The sequence below is a fragment of the Papaver somniferum genome, unplaced genomic scaffold, assembly GCF_003573695.1.
Source record: "Papaver somniferum cultivar HN1 unplaced genomic scaffold, ASM357369v1 unplaced-scaffold_132, whole genome shotgun sequence".
NCBI classification, from domain to species: domain Eukaryota; kingdom Viridiplantae; phylum Streptophyta; class Magnoliopsida; order Ranunculales; family Papaveraceae; genus Papaver; species Papaver somniferum.
This window is the reverse complement of record NW_020622381.1, coordinates 17,239,670-17,246,569: the sequence shown is the minus strand read 5'-3', so window position 1 is coordinate 17,246,569 and position 6,900 is coordinate 17,239,670.

The following is a 6,900-nucleotide window of genomic DNA, read 5'->3' as shown; positions in this document are numbered from 1 at the left end:
TTTCTTCGTCACCATTGTCCAACAACAACCCAAATTCGAACACAGCAAACCCCCAACAGTATCTTCCATGAATATCCAAAACTGTCTTCGCTTACAGATGATGACGAAGACTTGGTTGCGAGTGAATAACGGCAGCTTCTTGAAACCCTTTTTCTTTTAGAGAACCCACCAGCTTGAACATTGATATTATTGATGAGAAATAAGACAACGGACGAAGTGTGCCTTCTGACATATGACGGGGAGTTATCCATATCCACTTTTCTCTTAGCAGCTCACGTGTTTGGCAAACACATTTCTTTGTTTTGGTGTACTAAATAAACCCTGTCCGTCTCTATGGCATATGTATCCATGCAGGTGGCTTTGGTAGTGGGGACATGAACGGTTGGCTTGCCAGCCCACAAACCAATTAAGCTTCGACTCTGTTGGTGCATTAAGAAGTAACATGTTGGTTGGAAACACTGTTTTGCTTCTATTTAGCCATTTATTCTCTGGGTGATCGGAATTGTTCGTACTTTCTACAAAAGAGCTAAAATAGTGTTATTAACCAAATAAATCGAGTCCTAACTAATACAAATATGGGTATAAAATGTAGCATTTAGGTGCTTATCAACACCTCCATACTTATATTTTGCTAGTCCTCGAGCAAAACAAAGAATATATCTGCTACACAGCTGGATATGAAGAGTGTTGTCTGCTAAACAACGAGACGAAACCACTAAACAGTGGTATAAATATGTCTGCTAAACAGCTAGACAGAAAGATCCGCTAAACAGCTGATCATATTATGAAAATTCGAAAAAGAATGAAAAAGACCCGCTACACAGCTGGTCATAACCATAAAAATCATAATAATTTTTTTGTTTTTAGACCCGCTAAACAGCTGATCATATCATGCAATTTTATTTTTTTTAAAGTCCCGCTAAACAGCTGGTCATAATATATAATTTTTTTTTCAAGACCCGCTAAAATACTGGTCATAAATGCAATGTTTTTTTTTTTTTTTTTTCCCTGAATGAAAAGGTACAAAAATCTATATGCTCAAATAAACTACTCCCTCACACTTAAACATTGCATTGTCCTCAATGTAATTGAGTCATCCAATGTAAAAATTAAGGTGGGACATCCTAAAATGCTATGCAAAAAAAAATTAAAGATAGAGTAAAGGGAACAAATCTGATGGGTTGACTCCCATGAAGCGAAAGGTGTTTGTTTCCCTGCTTTCAATAGAACATAATCTCAAACAAGGTGTTGATACACCAAAGCAAGCTGCAAATCATATATACAGAGTCTGAAAAGTTGGGGATCAACCCAACTAATCCAGTCAACTGAAAAGATGATCCTACAGCATAAATGATTAGTACCCGGAGAGCTAAACCTGAATTCAACCTTATTCCGAACAAAATTCGAACCTTGGATGTGAAGTAAATCAGGTTCATGGATAACAAAGAAAAGATTGTTTAGAGAATTCAACAATTGTTCTACACCCTAAATCTGGTTCTAAGTCTGCCGAAATAACTTCTGCGGCTAATACTGGTTCAAATTCAGCAAAATGGGACACACATGTTGGTTCAAATTCACTCGCTGAACAAAGGCTCAATGGAGAAATAATATCTTGACTCAAAGACCCACTATCATCTACAACGGTTTCATTATCAATATCATCAAGATGAGAAAAATCAGAACTTGATAGGTCAGACAATAGCTTAAGGGTCAAGGCCGGAGCTTTATCGACTGATGGAACTAGTCGAGACTCGGGAAGAACTAGAGGTTCTAGTTTGGGCTTCCATTTATTAGTGTCTAGCAGTGGTGTGGAGTCTAATAAGGCATTGACTTCATAAATAACACTATCATCATCAAAATCATATCCAAAATGAGCTAAGCAAACCTCTAATGGATCTTCCAAGTGGCTCCTGCAAAAGCCTTGCGAGTGCATACTTTCTTTTCGCCTGCAGCACTTCAGGCTAAGGTATCTAAAAAAAATCAAACAGACTGCATAAGAAGAACTAAAAGAAATCTAAAAGAAAAACAAAATAAAATTATATACAAAAAGATATCAATCAGAAATTATTTTACAACCACTCCCCGGCAGCGGCGCCAAAAACTTGATGCGTTATGAAACCTACAATTAATTATTGTAAGTGCACAACGTCTAACTAGTAGACAATGGCAAGTACAGGTCGTTCCCACGAGGAGTGTGAAAATACTACTACTAAATAATATCAAAAAAAAAAAAAAACTAATATCAAAAATAACCAATCAGATTTAGTACTTTCAGAAATTACGGAACTAAGAAAACACAATTAACCAAGAATATGAGAATTGGTAACCAGGGTTTTATGGAATCCACCACTACTTCTATTTAATTACTGAAATTAAACATAATTATGAGTATATATTTATCTTTCGTTCTATTGACATCACCTATTATAAGCATAGAGTCGCAAATATCACTGGTATATCCTAAACATAGTGCATCAAAAAGAATAAATCCAAGCATACACCATCAAATTGCATCAGTGATAAAATTATACGAAACTAAATATTAATTCACAAATATTATTTGACTCTTCTAAGCATAACTCATCAAAGTTTTTAACAGAGCATGGACTATCAAACAATGAGAAAAACATATTTGTAAGATTAACAATCACGCGCATAGGTTTCTAGAACCGGCAATGCAACAACTCATTTTCCAGTTAATCGATAAACAATAATCAAAAAATCAATCAATTCAAATCATAATAGTCTATTACTTCATAATTCAATTCAATTAAAAATAGTCTAAAACTCCAAGTAGCTTCAACCATAAGAACCCTAGTTACAAAACTATTAGCAAGACATGACTTTCTCAAAAGCCATAAACATGTTAAAAAGAGAAATCACTTGCTAATCAAAAATAGAATTCTAAGCAAAACTTCAAACCCTATCTCTAGTTGCGGCACTGTGGCCGACTTCCAGCCCTCCCTGTCAAAGAACTCCGCTCCTCTCTAAATACACCAAAAGAAACTGTCCGTAACTCCTCCTCCAATTAGCTTCCACAATCAAGCCAGAAATCATTTACTTTCCTTATCCGAGCAAAAGAAATAATTCCCATTCAATGTATAAACAATTAGCTCCACGATCTCCTTTGCATCCATATATTTAACTTCTATATATATCACCACCGACTGCACACCCACGGCAACAAATCCTGCTCCTTGTCTTTGAATTCCCAGCTTAACCTTCTCGTACACAGTCCAATACCGTGCAGTCGATCACCAGCACCAGCTTCTTCTTTCCTGTCTGCAATCACCACCTTCGCTACTGCAACATGAATCGACAACAGCACAACTCCCATTTCGCCCCATTGCTGCAGTCAATCTCCAATTCGCTCATTCACGTCTGTAAACACAACTGCTATCCTCCATTTGAACAAACTTCTTTTGATTCTCTCACCATCATACTTCCCTCGAGCATAAGCCCACCAATTCTCGGCACAATATCACCCAAATCAACATTCCTTCTTGACTGCTTTCACAGCACCTTACCTCGGCCAACATACGAAGCTCTTCTTCGTCTTCTGAGTTTCATCATCGCTGGTTGCACAAGCTCAACCAATTATCCTCAAGCTGAATCCATTTTCGACCACTGACTTTAGCTTCTTCGTCTGTAATTATCGTCACCCATCTTCTTTGCAGCTCTCATCCTCCACACAAAGTCCATCTCAGAACCGAGCTCTATAAAGAACCCATTTAGAACAGCAACCCACCAGCGTGTGATATAGACCATTCTCCACTGCCGATTGCAATCATCCTCCATCGACTGCAAAGCTCAACCACTAACCCTTGAGGCCAAAACAACCAAACCATTATAGAGAATCCACTGCCATTCATTACTCCGGCACAATTTTAGTTCAACCCGTCTCTCCACCCATTGGCTGCTAACGATTGCCGATAACTCTGCGTATCCATCTTCTTTGCAGTTGTTCACTTCTACCACCATCAGTTCGAGAATACAAAGCACACAAGTCTTCTAGTAATCAGCCAATTGAACCCTCGACACCTTGAATACAACGGCAGCTTCATTTGGACAGAAACCCCATCGAACTCCAATTCTTACTCAAGCAATTACACTAACAGTTTGCAGGCAACTTCAGGTGCAACCAACTACAGAAATCGTCGCCAGCAACATCAGTTCACCGTTTCCCGCACAATCGAAGTTTCATCACAAACCCATCATTTACATCCATGAAACCAATTCATCTAACAGCTTTCTTAGTCACTTCATTGTCCAACAACAATCCAAATTCGAACACAGCAAACCCCCAACAGTATCTTCCATGAATATCCAAAACTGTCTTCGCTTACAGATGATGACGAAGACTTGGTTGCGAGTGAATAACGGCAGCTGCTGGAAACCCTTTTTCTTTTAGAGAACCACCAGCTCGAACATTGATATTATTGATGAGAAATAAGACAACGGACGAAGTGTGCCTTCTGACATATGGCGGTGAGTTAGCCATATCCACTTTTCTCTTAGCAGCTCACGTGTTTGGAAAACACATTTCTTTGTTTTGGTGTACTAAATAAACCCTGTCCGTCTCTATGGCATATGTATTAGGGCTGTCAATGGGTACCCATTATTCGGATCCGGACCCGGACCCGGTATATTTGGATCAGGTTCCGGATCCTAAAGTTGGACCCATTAGCTACTTAGGACCCGACGGGTAATTACCCGATTGGACCCGAATTTAAACGGGTCCAAACGGGTAATACCCGTTGGGTATCCGCGGGTATCGGATACCCGTTTATTCATTCTTTTATTAATGTTTTTAGTAAAATTACAAGTATTTTTGCTAGTTTTAGCTTTGATATTTTACTCATTTAAATTTTTTCTCTTACATTTAACCTTTATTTAGTACTATAATAAGAAATAATAATAAATTTTTATAAAAATTACTTAAATTCAAGCCAAAAAGAGAAATATATTAAGTTTTTGAGGTTTTTTAAATAGTTTTATTAAGACCCAATGGGTACCCGGAACCGACGGGTACCCGGGTATTTAAACGGGTCCGTTTCAGGGTCCACAAGTTTAGGAATCGGACCCGAAACCGTTAGGAACCGGACCCGACCATTATAAGTAGGGTCCGGGACCGGGTCCGGGTCTAGTGATACCCGGGAGGACCCGGACCCGTTGACACCCTAATATGTATCCAAGCAGGTGGCTTTGGTAGTGGGGACATGAACTGTTGGCTTGCCAGCCCACAGACCAATTAAGCTTCGACTCCGTTGGTGCAATGAGAAGTAACATGTTTGTTGGAAATGTTGTTTTGCTTCTATTTAGCCATTTATTCTCTGGATGATCGGAATTGTTTGTACTTTCTACAAAAGAACTAAAATAGTGTTATTAGCCAAATAAATCGAGTCCTAGCTAATATAAATATGGGTATAAAATGTAGCATTTAGGTGCTTATCAATAAGAAGAGGTAGAAGCTGGTTTTCTACTACTTTTGGTGGCATCATAAGCTTGGACAAATCTAGAAGGAAGTATTTGTCGTTAGAAGAAGTTGCTTCCTTAATAGCCTTCTGCTTTAGCTTCCATGTAGGGCAATTATGATCCTTATGATCCAGCACACGACAATAAGTACAGAAGTATCGCGGGACCTTAACATATCTACATTCAATCAGGAATGGTTGAGTTCTTCCACTGGTAAAAAGGGGGATTCCAGAAGGGAGAGCCTTTTGAACTGGAACTTTAACACGGACTTTAACATTCTTCTTTAGAGGGTGGTTTCCAAACGGATTTTGAGATTCAATCAATTATCTCATCTTGAAAGTGAGCTTCTGGAGATCTTCAAACTCGATTCATTCCTTTGGGATGTTACATAAAATAAACCACATGAGTTCTTCAGTGAAGGAAACTTGATAGTTTGCAGTCCAACCAGTTGGAGGAACTACTTTGAGAACCATTAAGTAACCACAGACAAACCAGGGTCTTTGAGAATTAACTCTGTTAAAGTCATCTTCTTCTAGAAACCTTATGAGTACTCTATTCCTTATTCCACTGAAAGTTGTGACAGTAGGAGTTTGAGCAAGGGGCCATTGATTACAAATGTAATAACGGATTGAAGAGGTGGGTACAGAGGTTTCACAGCAAAGATTACCAAACATGCAACACTTCCAGTTGTTATCTAATTCAGCTAAGATGACTGTTTTGTCAATGAAAACTGGCTCAGAAAGAGATGAAAGTAGAGTTAATTTTTCTGCCATTTGAGTAGTGAGGTTTTGAATATCCAAGTTTGGAGTATGAGTATTATCAAGTAGTTTAGAAAGATACCTGTAATTTATAAACTGGACAAGAATAAGAATATAGATTGAAAAGGTTGGAGTAAAAAAATATTATATGAAGATGGATAGAAAGGAATTTAGCATTGGTACATCCCTGATGGTACTGGAAAACTATTATGATGTAGAGATGAGAGCAAGAGTTATCTTTTAGTGGGTTTTGGACCTTAAAAAGAGGGTTGTGAGATTGTTGAACAAGATTTGAAAAGTGTTCAGGTGAGGAATGGTGTAACATTCTTGGTATTTTTCTGTTCTTACTTTTGGTTTGAAAGCCTTTATATTTCGACTTGTCCCCTTCCCCACATTTATTTGAAGCTTCATGCACACGTGGGATTGGTAACGCCGGACCAAAACTACACTGTATTTGATAATCCAAGAAAATCTTTCTTCAGATACGTATATTTGGTGCGTAAGCATGGTGAAATACAAAGTTGGTAAGAAATAAATTGGCTTGTCTTTTCTTTTGTATATACGAGGATGTATGTATAAGAAGCCAAGTGTGATTAATGCACAAGTTTGGAAATGTTGTTGTTTGTGGTATGAGAAAGTAGGTTTGATTTTGTTACCTTCTGATTCC